Raw genomic sequence first — 19,133 nt, forward strand, 5'->3', positions numbered from 1 at the left:
TAGTTTCCCGGCGGCAAGGGTTAACCTTGTGTAGCTAGCCAGCCTTGGTTATGCTGTATTTGGTTATAGCAGCGATGTACGGCTGGCGTTGGCAGGGTTTCCCTTGCAGGAACTTCTGTCACGTCCCCTTGTAGGGCTCCATGGTGGGTGGCCGGCATCGCGGCCGAAAAGCCAACATTACTTATGGAGCATGCTTTCCCTAAACTACTTGATCGCCCTCAGAAACGAGGGCGCACCGAAGAAGTATTTCAGTTTTTTGGACGCCAAGTCCACAATTTTCCTCGTTTTCATGTGATCCACACAGAAAAACCAGCGAAACAAGTCCGAACGATCTCCCCGTTCCTGGTATCTAAGACCCTTACCGAAGTTTTTGGCCCAGGTTATAAGGCGTCGAGGATGGCCAGCGGTGACCTCCTCTTGGAGCTCCGCGATCAGAAACAATTTGAGAAACTGCCTAAACTAGTATCATTTGGAGAGACCCATGTAGTAGTAACCCCGCACCGCACGATGAATACCAGCCGAGGCGTTGTCTCGGACGATGATTTGCTGGAGCTCACTGAGGCTGAACTCTTGGAGGGCTTCAGCGAACAAAATGTCATAAATGTCAAAAGAATCAAGATTAGGCGAGATGGAAAAGAAATCCAAACAAAACACCTGATACTCACTTTTAGCTCAAGTGTCCTCCCCGAGTCCATCGAGGCCGGTTACATCAAACTTCGTGTTAGGCCGTACGTGCCCAATCCCCTCAGATGTTTTAAGTGCCAAAGGTTCGGCCACAGTTCACAGAACTGTCGAGGCCGGCTGACATGTGCCAAGTGTAGTGACACTGAACATTCCTCTGAAACATGCCAGAAGACTCCACACTGTGTCAACTGTGATGGCGAGCACGCCGCATACTCGCGCGCCTGCCCGTCCTGGAAAAGAGAAGAAGAGATTGTGACAATCAAAGTCAAAGAAAACATATCTTTCAAGGAGGCACGTAGGCGGGTGTCATACCTGTCAAAGAGTAGCTTTGCCGATGTGGCGCGTAAGGGGGCAGCGCCACAACGGCCTCCAGCGGCTGCCCGACCCACAGGCAGTGAGTCGGCAGTTACGCCATCTGCCCCCGCGGCGGTTGCAGCTAGCGCTGCTCCGTCTACCCAGCAGACGGGGCCATCGACCCCGAAGGTGGACGCAGCCGAGGCTGCCCCAGCCTCCGAGGCCCCTTCCAGCGCTGGCAACGGCCAGCGCAGCCAAATCCCTCTGGGAGCCCCATCGACCTCCGGGCTGGTGGGCGCAGGGGTCTTGCCCTCCAAGGCGGGACTCCCTCTGAAAACTTCCCGCTCGCAAGAGCACGTGTCCGGCGCCTCACAAGAGGCAATGGACACCACACCTATCCTCAAGGCGCACCAGGCGCCTAAGGAGCGTCGAGAATCGCTCGAACGCTTCAAAAAGAACAAAACACCTATTACAGGGCCTCGAAAGGGCTCTGTAATCTAAGGCATCTTTCCGTTTCCGTAGACACAGCACTAATTTACATTAAATATGGATACACAAATCATACAATGGAACGTCAGAGGTCTCCTTAGAAACCTTGATGACGTACAAGAGCTCATACACAAACACAATCCAAAAGTGCTGTGTTTACAGGAAACACACCTAAAATCAAAACACACAAACTTTCTCCGACAGTATATAACTTTTCGCAAAGATCGCGATGATGCTATCGCATCATCGGGAGGTGTAGCTATAGTTATCCACAAAAGCATTGCGTGTCAACATTTACAGCTCCAAACGCCTCTTGAAGCAGTGGCAGTCCGAGCTGTCCTCCTAAACAAACTCATCACCATTAGCTCGCTTTACGTACCCCCACACTACAAATTAAACAAACATGAATTCCAGTCATTTATAGACGAATTGCCAGAACCTTATGTTGTTCTTGGCGATTTCAATGCGCACAGCTGCCTGTGGGGCGACTCTCGTACAGACGCGCGAGGTCGTCTCGTTGAACAGTTCCTTTTCTCTTCTGGTGCTTGTCTTGTGAATAAGAAGGAAGCGACATACTATTCTCTCGCAAACAAAACATTTTCTTCAATAGATCTTAGCCTAGTCTCCCCGTCACTACTGTCTGAACTTGAATGGGAAGTAAACGACAATCCTTACGGAAGCGACCACTTCCCTATACTTCTAAGAACATATAAAGAACACGAATGTCTGCCACACGCTCACAGGTGGAAAATCGATACAGCCGACTGGGAGAAATTCCGAACTCTCACCAGGATCTCATGGGATGACATGTCCTCTTTAGAAATTGATGCTGCCGTTCAGTATTTTACAGCCTTCATTATAGGTGCCGCGTCTAAATGCATATCTGGAGTAGGTGGTTTCGCATGCAAACGGCGCGTCCCGTGGTGGAACGACGAGTGTAGGACCGCCCGTAAGAAACAAAACAAAGCGTGGGGGTTGCTACGCACCTCTCCCACTGCGGAGAATCTTATTAACTTTAAAAAAGCAAAATCTGAAGGAAGGAGAACGCGCCGACAGGCCAGAAGAGAGAGCTGGCAGAAGTTTTTATCGGGTGTCAACTCTTATACTGAGGAGGGGAAAGTCTGGAACAGGGTTAACAGGATAAAAGGACGACAAACTTATTCACTCCCTCTAGTAAATACACAGGGCGGTACACTGAAAGATCAGGCCGACTCACTTGGGGAGCACTTTGAGAGTGTATCAAGCTCAAAACATTACTCGCAATCCTTCCTAAAATATAAACAAATAGAAGAATGCAAGCCACTCGTCAATAAATGCCGACAGAATGAACCGTACAATTGCCCTTTTAGTGCTGCTGAGTTGAAAGCTGCCTTGAGCGCATGCAAGAGCTCTGCACCGGGATCCGATAGAATCATGTATGAAATGCTCAAAAACTTACACAATGACACGCAAGTAACACTACTTACACTTTTCAACACTATCTGGGACGCAGGGTACCTTCCAACGGCATGGAAAGAAGCCATTGTGGTCCCTGTTTTGAAAGAAGGGAAAGACCCTTCTTCAAAGGCAAGTTACCGCCCGATAGCCCTCACAAGCTGCATGTGTAAGGTATTTGAAAAAATGATAAATCGGCGACTCATCCATTTTCTTGAACAAAACAAAATGCTTGATCCCTTTCAGTGTGGCTTCCGAGAAGGGCGCTGCACAACCGACCATCTTGTACGTATTGAAGGACATATTCGTGACGCGCTTGTACACAAACAGTTCTTCGTATCGATATTCCTCGATATGGAGAAGGCGTACGATACGACCTGGCGCTACGGAATCTTGAGAGATTTGTCAGAAATGGGCATTCATGGTAAAATGCTAAACGTAATAAAAAGCTACTTGTCCAGTCGTACCTTCCGGGTGAAAGTCGGCAATGTGCTGTCACGTCTTTTTACACAAGAAACTGGTGTACCCCAGGGAGGCGTGCTCAGTTGCACACTTTTTATTGTTAAAATGACAACGCTTCGTGCGTCCTTACCACCAGCCATCTTGTATTCCGTCTATGTGGACGACATTCAAATAGGCTTCAAATCCTGTAACCTCGCAGTATGCGAGAGACAGGTACAGCATGACTTGAACAAGGTGTCAGGGTGGGCAGAGAAAAATGGTTTTAAAATCAATCCTCAAAAAAGTTCTTGTGTGCTGTTTACAAGGAAGAGAGGCCTAGTTCCGGATCCTTGCTTACAAATGTGTGGACAACAGATTCCTGTAAACAAAGAGCACAAATTTCTAGGTATTATACTCGACAATAGACTCACTTTCGTCCCACACATTAAACAACTCAAAGAAAAGTGTCTGAAAACAATGAATCTAATGAAACTTCTATCCCAGACTACGTGGGGTAGTGACAGGAAGTGCCTAATGAATCTGTATAAGAGCCTCATCCGGTCACGATTAGATTATGGTGCCGTGGTATATAACTCTGCCGCCCCAAGCGCGCTAAAGATGCTAGACCCGGTTCACCATCTAGGCATCCGTTTAGCCACGGGCGCTTTCAGAACAAGCCCAATTGAAAGCTTATATGCCGAATCGAATGAATGGTCTCTCCACCTACAGAGATCATACAACAGCTTTATATATTTCCTTAAAGTACGCTCTAATCCTGAACATCCATGTTTTGATACCGTTACCGATATGACGTGCGCTACACTTTTCAGCAACCGTCCCTCCATAAGACAGCCTTTTTCGCTGCGTGTGAAGGAGCTTAGCAATGAAATGCATGTCCCACTCCTCGAGCATCGCCTAATGCACACAATCAAGCTCTTACCACCCTGGGAGTGGCAGGTGATACAATGTGACATATCCTTTATAAAAGTTACAAAGCACGCTCCTGAGGCTGAAATCAGAATGCATTTCCTAGAACTACAGCACAAGCACTCCTGTGCAGATTTCTACACAGACGCTTCGAAGTCAAATGCCGGGGTATCCTATGCAGCAGTCGGCCCATCCTTCTCGCAATCCGACGTACTGGATCCCGAAACAAGCATCTTTACGGCCGAGGCCTACGCATTACTCTCTGCCGTGAAACATATAAGAAGATCAAAACTTTCAAAAGCAGCGATCTATACAGACTCCCTAAGCGTCGTGAAGGCCTTGATGTCAGTCTATACACACAAAAATCCTGTACTTAGTGAACTCTACACCGTCTTGTGTAAAGCGTACATATCTAACCAGCGTATCATTATATGCTGGGTGCCTGGCCACAGGAGCATTGAGGGTAACGTTCTGGCGGACGAGATGGCCACGTCAATCGCATCGCAAACTGTTAACCCTACCGCTGCGGTGCCTGTCACAGATCTGAGGCCTTTCTTGCGAAGGAGATTGCGGGACCACTGGCAACGCATGTGGGACGCGGAAACGAATAATAAGCTCCACCTGATAAAACCACAGTTAGGATTCTGGCCCTCTACTACAAAATCGCGCCGAACAGATGTCCTATTCTGTCGGCTCAGAATAGGACACACGTTTGGCACCCATAATTTTCTACTAACCGGAAGTGAGCCTCCAACCTGTGGTAGATGCGGGGAGAGGCTGACCGTGCTCCACGTCCTTCTGGAATGTCGCGAAGCCGAATCTGAAAGAACGAAACATTTTTCCTTAGCTTACAGACAGCACATCCCTCTCCATCCAGTAATGTTCCTCGGTCCAGAACCGCTTTTTAACACAGACACAGTCCTAGGTTTTCTGAGAGATGTGGTCCTACATGTTATTAGCCCCATGCATTCCTAGCGCTTCCTCTCTTTAGAGGACGCCGCTGGGATAGTTGTACGGTATAGCACATGCCTCCAGACCCTTGTGTTTCAAGGGCTCCAAGGAGGCAGTAGTGCTCTGGCATTTCTTATAATCGTGATATATTTTACTTATGGTATCATTCTTTTTATATGCATCTAAATTTTCATAGAACAAGTCATACGTCATCGCCATAATTTTATCATACAGATTTTACGCACTTTAGCGCGTATATTTTAAGGCCTCTTTACAGCCACCTCACACCAACTTCATAGCAATCATAATTACACCGCAAACTCATTACCACAGACATGGCGCTCTTTGGCCACACCTGGCCCTTGCGCCATAAAACTCCACACATCATCATCACGTGCTTCACGAACTTTTTGCGAAAGCTGTATTTGATCCACGCGCAATTAACTTCGGACGCACATTTGCCGTATTGGTCCGCCAATTGTTGCCAAGTTCGATATTGGTGGTGTTTGTAGTCATTCCGCGGCTGCGCTCGAGTCACTAGGGCGACTCGAGCCCCGCTTCATCTGCTACTTGGCCGCCCGTTTGCTTGGCATGCGCTGGAGAGCCGCCTCCGTTTTTATCTCGCCGCTGCTCTGCCTGCTGCTCGGGAGTAATCAGCAAGCGGAAAAATAAGTTCTTTTTTTTTCTGCTTGCTGATTACCGTCGAGCAGCAGGCAGAGTGGCGGCTAGATAAAAACGGAAGCGTTCTCCAGCGCTGAGGCCGCCACTACAAAAACTGCCGGACCATTTTCACAAAAGTTTCTTCTTTTTTTCCGATAAGCTAGTCATGTGTTTCACATACTGCTCGCAGCAACTGGCCACCATTGATAAAAGACAAGGCAATTGAAGCCCGATGCAGCGAGCATACGAAGCTTGCCCTTCCAACCATGATATGTCAGCCTATTCAACAAGCGGGAGGCAGGGTTGGTATCAGTTGCTTCATAATGCGAAAAAGAAAAAGCCGGAAGGGACAGCGTTCGCTAGCACGCCGGGTGCTGGGGCGGAGAAGTAGCAGACGACGCGGGGCACGAACAGCCCTCATGAATCTATGCGCATGCTCCGCGCTTCCAAAGCTCGCCTGCAGTTAGAGCTCCGCGGACTGCTGAACCGATCAATGAGCCGACTTGAGAAATTTTACCGGCAGAACGCTCCCTAGAGGACATGTAACAACTTCTAGCGTATATGCAAACTTTACTATGGGTCTTGGTGAGGGGTCCTTTGAAGTGGACATGGCGAGCGTCTGGCTGGGCCCAGTATCTTCTCGTCAAGCTCCTCGACAAGTCGCACGTGTGGTCCGGTAGAGAGCGGCACAACCGTTCGCAGGCCATTGCTGAGGGCGCGCCTTGCTTTAGCATCAGTCGTCTCATTACCATTGAATCCGCAGTGTCCCAGGATCCATTGGAACTTTGGTAGTCTTTTTCTTGAGCGCATGAAAGGAGGTCGGTGATCTCCAGCGCCAGAGCCTGGTAGGCGGTGTGGCGCAGGAAGCATACCAAAATTTGCTGCGCGGGTTTCGAGTCCCGTGAAGATGCACCACTCTTGAGCTCATTCCCAGCAGACGTGGCGAATCGTTTCCCGAATGGTCCACAAACTCTGCAACGGTTGATTGTAAACGTAAGGTCTAAAACCAAACTTCGAGTCGTCCGCTGGGCGGGTATCACCACGGCTGCTGTCGATGCCCTTGGGGACGCAGATCCGTCAGTGTACACATGAACACAGGTCTGGTATTCTGACCAGATGTATTCCAGAGCAAGTCGCTGCAGTCCGCCAACACGAACCAATGGTTTCTTTAGTATGCCGGGGACATGCAGGCACACTGAAGGTTGAACCGATCCCTCCTGTTGGTTTGACGGGTAGATATGGAAGGAAGGCTAAAACTGCGCGAAAGAACGAGGACGAGCGGAAAGAGCACACAAGCACATAGCCTGTTCTTATGTGGCGTAGATGGCGGCGGAGTGCACTTGCGAAAGCGCTGTCCGGCTGCTCATGCAGAATCGACATCCCTGGGTGCCGATGGTGTCGTGTGAGTAAGCGTAGATACACACGAAGTGCTTCGTGGTTCATGTATACCGATAATGACCAGACGCGGGTTTCCTCAATTGTGCCTTTGTTGGAGGTACGCCGTGGCAAGCCAAGGCATATTTTGAGTGCCTGCGCTTGAACGCTCTCTAATGTCGATAAACAGGAAATACTCAAGTTTCAGAATATCGGGAGGATGTAGCGAATATAGCCTATGCATGGACTCGTAAAGCCGTAGTCAACGTTAGAAACGTTGGTCCTAGTATGGAGTCCTCCGTGGGGCCCGACTTCATGCCTGCTACGAAGCGAAGCACATGGCAAAAAATGAAGAGTAAGCTTTGCTTCAGCATATATTAACGTGCCTCGAACATGACAAAACCGCGGTCAATGATGCCGAAGAATCTGTGGTGGGAGACATAAGGTATCGCAACACCGTTAATCTAGATCTATGCCGCTGAACATGGGACACTTTGGCCCGTTATATTTTGTCAATACAGCAAATGAGGAAACATATTATCGCACCAAAGTTTTGCCCGACATAAACGGTCTTCCATTCAAAAATTTTTTTCAAGAATTGGAACCGGTTCTCTTATATTTCTTAAAAATGAGCTTCTTTTAAAAAAAAAACATGTGTAACTATTTGTTTCTTCTCATGCGTTTATGCTTTTATGCAGGAAATAATGTTTTGTGTATATCTGGCAAATAGAACGTTCTATGTTTCACACTTCTTTCCAGTTTCTCTGTGAAACAAATCGCGCCAAAACTCACCTGAGTTACAAATTTTTTGGTGATTTGGCCCATGTTTGGAACTTTTATGTTCTATTTAGTTTGTGACAGCAATAAAAACCATGGAACCTATTCACTGTGAAGAGTATTAAAATGAGCTGAAATGTTTTTTGACGCGTTTTCGGTTTGCGTTTAGTTCGGCTGTGAAATCGGAAAATATTGTAAGCAATAGAAGGACGCTCGCGCCGCCACCTTCATATATCTTTTTGGCTTCCTGGGAACGCTTTCTGAGAATAAGATTTTCGGTGTCGTGCTGTTTGAATATTCCTTCATGCCATATAAAAAAAACCAAACAAAACAATTATCAAGAGAACATGCATGTTCGATCTCTCGTGCAATCATCCGTAGGATGATTCCGCTGTAATGCATGTACATGCACTTGCGCTTCTTTACGTGAGTGCCAGTTCTGCATGCAATAACAATGATTCGTTCAGAGGCCATATCTCGCGTTGATCACGTTGCAGTTAGTCATCGAGGCATACTTATCCAAAATTTTCTGCATGGGGGTCTTCTTGGCAGCCCAATTCAAGTTATTTGCAGGCTTTATTTTCTTAGTAGTGACTGCAGTGAAGGACATGCTACCCACAATATTTTAGAATTGGGAGGAATCTTGGAGGAAAAGCGCATCTTATTGAAATCTTTATCTTTACTACTATGTAACTACTGTTACTACTATGTTATATGTTACTACTACGTGAACACCGGTAAATTAGCAAACCTAGCCTACACAATAATACATAAGGCTCCTACGACCACTGAACATATTCAACGGAACAGAATGCAGTCTTCCATACTTTATGTTCTATCAATAAATATAACCTCGGTGTACTTTATTTTAAAATATTGTTCATATGGGTTGTCTGAAATAGCAGAATTTCCATGTTATTTGCAGACTAATTCACTTGCTGGTGAATGAACCAGTTTGTATTATTTGCTGACAAGGCGTATATCTTAACCATTTCTCTACGAGTCTGATCATTGCGAATAGGAATAGAAAACATTCGCTTGTAATTATTAAGAACTGTTGTAGTTAACTTACTGCCTGTTTCTGTTAAACGAAATTCTAAGATCCGTTCGTCCAATATTACCTTTGGCTAACTGCATCGCTGAGGAGCCTTTGTTGATAGAAGTCATGAGCCTATTGTGAGATTATGATTATTTTGCAGCTTGAATTGTCATGCCGAATGGTTGATTTGCGGAGGCTTAGTGATACTACCATTTCACAACCCGTTCCAGTGTACGCTTGCTTGGGGTGCTTTCCTTTGTTTATTGGCTATACGAGTATAATATGACCCCGAACACACCTATATGCAATCCTAAACTATATAGATTCTATTGCAAATGCACTTCTGTTAGACTTATCTAAGCTGACCACATGGCTTCTATCCCCGAACACCTATCGAAACGTTGCTTAAAATATTGTCGGCACATTTAATTTTATATAATCGTTGCAGTGTTTCATAAAGTACATTTCCAGTGTAAAACGTGAACAAGGTGAATGCAGGAGCCAACGTTTCGACAAGTGAACTTGTCTTCTTCAAGGCGACGTATGCTTTCCTCGCCACAGTATATATATAGGGGGGGTTCTTCTAAAAGGTATAGAGGGTGAGGAGGGCGGATGCGGAAACGAGGGAAAATGCGTTAGCGTGTCGAATTGAGAGTAAAGGAACGCTGTGTACAAGGTCAAAGCCAGGGCACAACTGGGGGAATGCTGCTGGCTGACTTTTGCGTGCACTAACATGTCTTTAAAGTTCTTGTTTCGGCGATAGGTAACCCTGGGTACATCCGGGAACGCTTTTCGCAGACGCTCGTTACTTGATAATATTGGGTGGTATTTTGTTAGGATGTTGTTTATGTTTGGGAGTGCATTAGAATATTTTGCTATAAAGGCCGGCGGTCTGTCAGATTCTAATGTGGGCTGTCTCTTCGCCAATTCCGACTGTCTCTCCAATCCTGACGCGGTATCATAAGCTCTATCGAGAGCAACTTGCGGATAGTTGCTTTCTGCTAGCGTTGATTTAAGGTCATTTAGGTGGTGGCTATAATCGTGGTCTTCGCTACAGATTCTTCTTACACGTTTCGCTTGTCCGACAAAAATCCCTTGCTTGCAATGTCGCAGGTGATGACTGCTGTAGTCTCAATATTGCTGGCTATCTGTAGGCTTCCGGTAAAGTGTCGTTCTCAGTTTTCCGTTTTCTTGTAGATCGTCGTGTCCAGGAAGTTGAGCTGACTAGGAGAGTGGTGAGCAGTAAATTTAATACTCTAGTGAAAGCGATTGAAATGGCTAATTAGGTCGGTTAGGGCGCTTGTGCCGTGTTCCCATATAAATATGTCGTCAATGCAACGAAGATAGGTGTGGGGTTTTAAAGGGTAGGATTTCAGCAGGTCTGCTTCAAGCTTTCTCATGAAAATGTTCGCATACGTGGGAGCGAATGGCGTACCCATGCTAGTGCCGAAAATTTGCAGGTAGTGTATAGAATTGAATTCGAAATAGTTGAGCGTGAGAACTAAGCTAAGGAGCGATAAGTAAACTTCAGGAGCGTGCGCTTGGGTATTGATTGCGAGGGATCTAGAAACGGCTTCAATTCCTTCTCATGGGAATGTTGGTGTAAAGGGCAGAAACATTCAAAGTGACTAGAATAGCGCGGTCGGAAAGGATTTGGTTGGCGTTGATGCCGTCGATAATTCGAAGGAAGTGCGGCCTGTCTTGAACGAAAGATGGGAGGGTGGTGGGTATGTTTGACAGGTGGTGATTTAAGAATTTAGATAGTGACTCAGTAGGTGTGTTGTTATTAGACACAATAGGCCGACCTGGGATTTCTGCTGTAAATATTTCTTCGACCGGAACTTTACGTATTTGAGGAAGAAGATAAAAGCGGCCTGCTGTTTTGTTCTTGGGCATCATGAAGCGATATTCAGATTGCGTGATTAGTTCCCTGTACCGGAGCTCCGCTATTGTGCTTAACACAATATTGCTGTAATCTGAAGTTGGGCTAGTCAAGTTTTCTGTAATGGGTGTGGTTGCTCAGTTGTTTAGAGCCCTTATTCTTGTACTTTTCTGTAGGCCAGATTACGATACTGCCGCCTTTGTCTGCTGGTTTTATTACAATATCATTCTTTTTGGCAAGTTCTTTAAGGATTTGGTGTTGAGCGGGGGTAAAATTTTTGCGTTTTCGGCAATGTCGCCTTGACTCTAGAATTTCCTTTGATATCAGTTTTAAGTATAAATCGAGGTCTGGGCACTGTTCGGCTTCCGGTGTCCACGTGCTAGGTGGTCTAAGAGAGTCTCTATCTTCTTTTCCTACATCTGGTCTACCGAAAAAGAACTCCTTGATGCGCATGCGTCGTGAAAACTCTGTTATAGCTTTGTTATATCTTAGTAATTTATGCGCGATAAAAACACTGAATGATAAATGAGCAGTCTTGTGCTTACAGGAAATAGGTATCGATGCCTGTAGATTAATCCTACAGTGCGAGCTAGGGTCGTGGTAAGATGATTAGTGTGCGAGTCCCAGAGCATGTGCGCTGAAAAAATTACGCCTAGAGTTTTAAATTCTGTCACAGTTTCTATCGACTGACACTGTACTTGAAGATTATTTGGAACAATGTCTCTGCCCTTTGCTATGACAACGACCGCTTTAGATTTTTGGGTATTAATAACCAAGCCGTTGGAGGAACACCAATCGTGAAGTTTACTTAAAGTGTTGTTTGCGCGATTAACAAGTTTTTCGTAATCGTCACCCTCGAAAAACAGGCTGGTGTCATTTGCGTAGATCAGGAATTTCGTATCATCATCAATGCTAACAATGTCATTTATGTAAATATTAAATAAGTACGGTCCCAAAATACTGCCTTGAGGAACACCAAAGTAGATTTAAATGTGGAGGTGCTGTTTACTGAAACAGACTGCATGCGATTACTAAGGTATGATTCAAATAACTTCAAGACAACACCACGAATTCCGCAGAATTCGAATTTTCTCAGCAAAATACCTCGGTTAAGAGAATCAAATGCCTTTGTAAAGTCTATAAAAACTCCCAGTACGTAACGTTTTTCTTTAAGCTTTTTTAGAATAAACTCTTTTTGATGAAGCAGAAGTTCGGTGGAACAATGTTTCCTAAAAGTTCCATATTCTCGTCTTTTTCATACACGTAGGAGAAAACTACGCTAGGCTTTTCGCAGTTTACCGGGATATGTCCTAGTTTGTGGCACTTGTAGCAGCGAATCGGTCTGAATGATTCAAACATTTTTTTCTGCTCTTTTTGTATGGTTTCTTCGTTTAATTTCTCCTCGCTCTTTCCTGAGGGCTTTCTTCCACGTCTACAGGCTCCTGTCCCCCGCAGGGGCGTCTGCGTGAGCAGGCGTTTGGTGTGTTGCGACACCACGTACCCGAGCACACGAGGGTTGGACCCTCCCGCGTGTAGCCGTGCGCGGCTTAGCCGTGTCTGGGGAAAAGGGGATCCTGGGGGTTGAGCCGATGCTGGGTGTCTGGACCTTTAAGGCCCCCCGGCGGAGGCAACACACCTCTTCGGCCTCGGCTTCACATAGACGGCACCTCCAGGCTGACCCACCTGGAGGACATCGGCAGTCGCCTTTTCCTGTCTCTCCCTCCTCGAATCTTCGTCTTTATCTCTCACTTTTTGACCTTTCCTGTCTCCTTCTCTCTTCTTTTTACTTCCTTTCTCCTGGCGGCAAGGGTTAACCCTGTGTGGCTATCCAACCTTGGGTACACCATATTCGGTTATAGTGACGGCGTACGACTGGCGTCGTGCAGACTTGTACGCAAGCTCTGCCGCGTCCCCTCGTTGGGCTCCGTGGTGGGCGGTCGGCGCTGTTGCCGAATGCATACATTTTTTCATGGAAACTTCTTTCCCCTCCCTTACTGATCGCCCTCAGAAACGAGGGCGCACCGAAGATGTCTTCAAGTTTTTTGGACGCGAAACCCAGAACTTTCCCCACTTCCATGTTATTCATTCCGAAAAGCCAAACAAAGCAGTGCGAAACATCTCACCATTCCTTGTTTCAAAGTCCCTAACTGATATTTTTGGTCCAGGTTACAAGGTGTCGAGGATGGCAAGCGGCGACCTTCTCTTGGAGCTCCGTGATGTAAAACAGTATCAGAAACTACCGCAACTAGTGTCATTTGGAGAGACCCCCATAACAGTAACCCCGCACCGTACAATGAATACCACCCGCGGCGTTGTGTCAGACGATGACTTGCTTGAGCTGACTGAAGCAGAACTCCTGGAGGGCTTTAGTGAGCAAAATGTTATCAATGTTAGAAGAATAAAGATCAGGCGAGATGGTAAAGAGATTCAGACGAAGCACTTAATAATCACCTTTGGTTCAAGTTTCTTGCCCGAGTCAATCGAGGCAGGGTATATCAAGCTCCGTGTCCGGCCGTTCGTGCCAAACCCACTCCGTTGTTTCAAATGCCAGCGCTTCGGCCACAGCTCGCAGAGCTGCCGAGGTCGCCAAACTTGTGCTAAATGCAGTGCCCAAGAACACACCACTGAAACTTGTGAGAACGCTCTCCACTGTGTAAACTGTGATGGGGAGCACGCCGCGTACTCGCGGTCGTGCCCATCCTGGAAAAAAGAAAAGGAAATAGTAACAGTTAAAGTAAAAGAAAATATAAGTTTCAAAGAGGCACGCAGGCGGGTATCTTACCTGCCCAAGAAAACATTTGCCGATGTGGCGCGTAAGGGGGCAGCGTCACAACGGCCTCCGGCGGCTCTCCGACCCACAGGCAGTGAGTCGGCAGTTACGCCATCTGCCCCCGCGGCGGTTGCAGCTAGCGCTGCTCCGTCAACCGAGGAGAAGGGACCATCGACCCCGAAGGTGGGCGCAGCCGAGGCTGCCTCAACCTCCCAGGTCCCTTCCAGCGCTGGCAACGGCCGGCGCAGCCAAATTCCCCAGGGAGCCCCATCGACCTCCGGGCTGGTGGGCGCAGGGGTCCTGCCCTCCAAGGCGGGACCCTCGCTGGTAACTTCCCGCTCGCAAGAGCACGTGTCCGGCGCCTCGCAAGAGGCAATGGACACCACACATGTCCTCAAGGCGCAACAAACTCCTAAGGAGCGGCGAGGCTCCCTCGAACGCTCCAGAAAGGGCAGAACTCCCGTTAGAGGGCCTCGAAAGAGCTCTGTAACCTAAGGCATCACCTCCGTATCCGTAAACACAGCACAAATTTTTCTTTAAATATGGATACACAAATCATCCAATGGAATGTCAGAGGTCTTCTCAGGAATCTCGATGATGTGCAAGAGATTATACACAAACACAATCCAAAAGTGCTGTGTCTACAGGAAACACACCTAAAAACACAACACACAAACTTTCTCCGACAGTATGTTACTTTTCGCAAAGATCGCGATGATGCAATCGCATCATCGGGAGGTGTTGCAATTGTAATCCAAAAGAGCATAGCATGTCAACATTTACAGCTACGAACGGCCCTTGAAGCGGTGGCGGTTCGAATTGTTCTGCTAAACAAACTTATCACTATTTGCTCGATTTATATACCCCCACACTACAAACTAAGCAAACATGAATTTCAGTCCTTCATAGATGAATTGCCAGAACCTTATGTTGTTCTTGGCGATTTCAATGCACACAGCACCTTGTGGGGAGACTCTCGTATGGATGCGCGAGGTCGTCTCGTTGAACAGTTCCTTTTCTCTTCTGGAGCGTGCCTTCTAAATAAGAAAGAACCCACATATTACTCTCTTGCGAACAGAACCTTTTCGTCAATAGATCTTAGTATAGTTTCCGCCTCTTTACTGCTGCAACTCGAATGGGAAATTACGAGAAACCCTTACGGGAGCGATCACTTCCCCGTATTGCTAAGAACATCTAAAGAAAATGAACTTCCTCCACGAGCTCCTAGGTGGAAGATAGATACAGCCGACTGGGAGAAATTTCGAACACTCACTAACATCTCATGGGCCGATATGTCTTCTTTAGAAATTGATGCGGCTGTGGAATATCTTACATCATTCATAATAGATGCCGCATCAAAATGCATATCCGAAGTGAGTGGTCTGGCATGCAAACGACGTGTGCCGTGGTGGAACAGCGAATGTGGGATCGCCCGTAAGAATCAGAACAAGGCGTGGGGGTTGCTACGCGCTTCTCCCACTGCAGAGAATCTTATGAACTTTAAAAAAATAAAGTCCCAAGGCAGGCGAACCCGCCGACAGGCCAGAAGAGAAAGCTGGCACAAGTTTTTATCAAGTATTAACTCGTTTAGGGATGAGGCCAAAGCCTGGAACAGAGTAAATAGGATTAGAGGGCGGCAAACACATTCACTCCCCCTGGTAAACACACAGGGAGATACACTGCAAGAACAGGCCGACTCCCTTGGGGAATATTTTGAGAGCGTGTCAAGTCCAACAAATTATACGCAATCCTTCCTAAAATATAAACAAATAGAAGAATGCAAGCCACTCATCAATAAATGCCGACAGAATGAACCGTACAATTGCCCTTTTAGTGCTGCCGAGTTGAAAGCTGCCTTGAGCGCATGCAAGAGTTCCGCACCAGGATCTGATAGAATCATGTATCAAATGCTCAAAAACTTACACAATGACACGCAACTTACACTACTCACACTTTTCAACACCATCTGGGATGCAGGGTACCTTCCAACCGCCTGGAAGGAAGCCATTGTAGTCCCTGTTTTGAAACAAGGCAAAGACCCTTCCTCAGTGGCAAGTTACCGCCCGATAGCCCTCACAAGTTGCATTTGTAAGGTGTTCGAAAAAATGATAAATCGGCGACTCATTCATTTCCTTGAACAGAGCAAAATGCTTGATGCTTATCAGTGCGGCTTCCGAGAAGGGCGCTCCACAACCGATCATCTCGTGCGTGTTGAAGGGAATATCCGGGACGCATTTATACATAAACAGTTCTTCCTATCGATATTTGTCGATATGGAAAAGGCGTATGACACAACGTGGCGTTACGGAATCTTAAGAGACCTGTCAGAAATGGGCATCCACGGTAATATGTTTAATATAATAAAAAGCTATATGTCAAATCGTACCTTCCGGGTAAAAGTCGGCAATGCACTCTCACGTCCTTTTACGCAAGAAACGGGTGTACCCCAAGGAGGCGTGCTCAGCTGCACGCTATTTATCGTGAAGATGAACACGCTTCGTGCTTCACTACCACCCGCCATCTTTTACTCTGTCTACGTGGACGACATTCAAATAGCTTTCAAATCTTGTAACCTCGCAGTCTGCGAGAGACAGGTACAGCATGGCCTGAACAAAGTGTCAATGTGGGCAGACAAGAATGGGTTTAAGATCAATCCTAACAAAAGCTCTTGTGTTCTTTTTACAAGAAAGAGAGGACTTATCCCAGATCCTTGCATAGAACTGCGTGGACAACAGATACCTGTAAACAAAGAACACAAATTTCTAGGTGTCATACTTGACTACAGACTCACTTTCGTCCCCCACATTAAACATCTTAAAGAAAAATGTCTGAAAACAATGAACATAATGAAACTTCTGTCCCAGACTACGTGGGGTAGTGACAGGAAATGTTTAATGAATCTATATAAAAGCCTCATTCGATCGCGACTAGACTATGGTGCCGTGATTTATCACTCTGCCGCCCCGAGCGCACTAAAGATGCTAGACCCAGTGCACCATCTAGGAATCAGACTGGCCACTGGCGCTTTCAGAACGAGTCCCATACAAAGTTTATATGTAGAATCAAATGAGTGGTCACTTCATCTGCAGAGAACATACATCAGCCATACATATTTTCTGAAAGTCCACTCAAATCCTCAGCATCCCTGTTTTAATACCATTAATGACATGACATATGCTACACTCTTTCGCAATCGTCCCTCCGTAAGACAGCGTTTCTCGCTGCGTGTGAGGGAGCTTAGTGAAGAAATGCACGTTCCACTCCTCGAGCTTCGCCTAATGCATCCAGCCAAGCTGCTACCTCCTTGGGAGTGGCAGCTCATACAATGTGATATATCTTTCGTGGAAGTCACAAAGCATGCTCCAGAGATTGAAATCCTAATGCATTTCCGGGAACTCCAGCACAAATACTCCTGCACGGAGTTCTACACAGACGCATCAAAGTCACACGACGGGGTGTCCTATGCAGCCGTCGGTCCATCCTTCTCGGAATCCGACGTACTGCATCCGGAAACTAGCATCTTTACGGCTGAGGCCTACGCACTCCTGTCGGCCGTAAAACATATAAATAAATCACAACTCCCGAAATCAGTTATATATACGGACTCCCTCAGTGTTGTGAAGGCCTTGATGTCTTTCCGTAATCACAAAAATCCAGTATTTAATGAGCTCAACTCCGCACTGTGCAAATCATATTTATCTAACCAACATGTGATCATATGCTGGGTGCCTGGACATAGGGGCATCGAGGGAAACGTTCTAGCCGACCAGATGGCCACATCAATCTCATTGCATGCAGTTAACTCTACTGCTTCGGTCCCTGTCACAGACCTGAAGCCTTTCTTAAGAAGGAAACTACGAAACCACTGGCAACGCATGTGGGACGAAGAAATAAATAATAAACTGCATGTAATAAAGCCACAATTAGGTTTCTGGCCTCCTGTAACAAAATCCCGCCGGACAGATGTCCTATTCTGCCGTCTAAGAATAGGACACACTTTTGGCACACAACTTTTTACTCACGGGAAACGAGCCTCCAACCTGTGGTAGATGCGGGGAAAGGGTGACCGTCCTCCACGTCCTACTGGAGTGTCGGGAAGCCGAATCCGAAAGAAAAAAACATTTTCTCTTAGCATACCGCCACCACATCCCCCTTCATCCTGTTATGTTACTAGGTCCAGAACCACTCTTTGACACCAGCGCCGTCCTAGGTTTTTTGAAAGATGTTGTGTTGCATGTTATTAACCCCACACGTTCGTAGCGCTTCCTCTCTCCAGAGGATGCCGCTGCGACAATTATTTTGAATAGCACATGCCTCTAGGCCCTTGTGGTTCAAGGGCTCGGGTGAGGCAGTAGTGCTGTAACCAATTTAGCATCTCGCATATTTTAAAGAATGCATCATGCTTTTACGGTGGATTTTAATGTTCATAGTCATCGCCATAATTTTATAGAACGTAGATTTTACGCACTTTACAGCGACTATTTTTAGGCCACTTTACAGCCAAATCACATCTTTCATAATACATCGTTAACGCTACCACTTGTCATGGCGCTCTTTGGCCAAACCTGGCCCTTGCGCCACAAAATAACACACATCATCATCATCACAGGCTCCTGTCGTTTAGTCTGCGAACCCTTTTTGAACAGAAATGGCTTCCGTGGTCCATTTCTACTATCCCAATTTTCGTACTCTGCGTTCAGCTTTCTACGCGTTGCGTACTCTTCGGCTAATTCTGCTGCCCTTTCCACAATGTTTACATTCCCTCTGTCTTGCACTCCCAGTTTCACAGCTTGGGGGATGCTTTTGTAAAACTGCTCTAGACACATGTATTCAATGATCATGTCTCTGCTGTCGTTCGCTTCTGCGCTTTTCGGCCACTCGACTAGGTTTGCCTTTAAGCTATACGGAAACTCGATATATCCCTCGCTATCCTTCTTGCATGTGCTTCTAAACCTTTGCCGAAAAGCTTCGGCTGAAAGGCGGTACTTTTTCAAAAGACCAGCACTAACTTTCGCATAATCATATGCATCCTGCGCACTGAGTCTGGCGATTACTTCCGCAGCCTCACATGACAACATAGACAGCAACCGCTTTGGCCATGTACTCGGGCCGAAGTTCATCTTCTCGCAAGTTCTTTCAAAATTTTCTAGGAACAAGCCTATAGCCTGTTTCAAATGCTGCGACTGGAACGACGAAAATCAGTGCTGTCGCACGCGGCGTAGAGCAATTTTTAGAGGGCCCATGTCACATGATTGCGACTTTAACAATGCGACTGGTGCGACTCCCAGGGTTGCTTACTGCCAGGTTTCGTGGCACGCGCTGCATAATTCTTTTATTGTAATGTATAAAACGTTTACGTTATGTTGACCTTTCTTTATTAGGAGCAAATATTATACTTGTTTTGTAATATA

At 46.6% G+C, this 19,133-nt stretch overlaps 1 protein-coding gene across 2 annotated transcripts in view; it reads left to right on the plus strand.

Moving 5' to 3' along the window:
• Nucleotides 1-19,133, plus strand: part of LOC142576252 (uncharacterized) — a 50,942-nt gene that overhangs the window by 2,620 nt on the left and 29,189 nt on the right. The gene's annotated exons all lie outside the window — the stretch shown is intronic.

This window comes from Dermacentor variabilis, chromosome 3 (assembly GCF_050947875.1).
Source record: "Dermacentor variabilis isolate Ectoservices chromosome 3, ASM5094787v1, whole genome shotgun sequence".
Taxonomy (NCBI): domain Eukaryota; kingdom Metazoa; phylum Arthropoda; class Arachnida; order Ixodida; family Ixodidae; genus Dermacentor; species Dermacentor variabilis.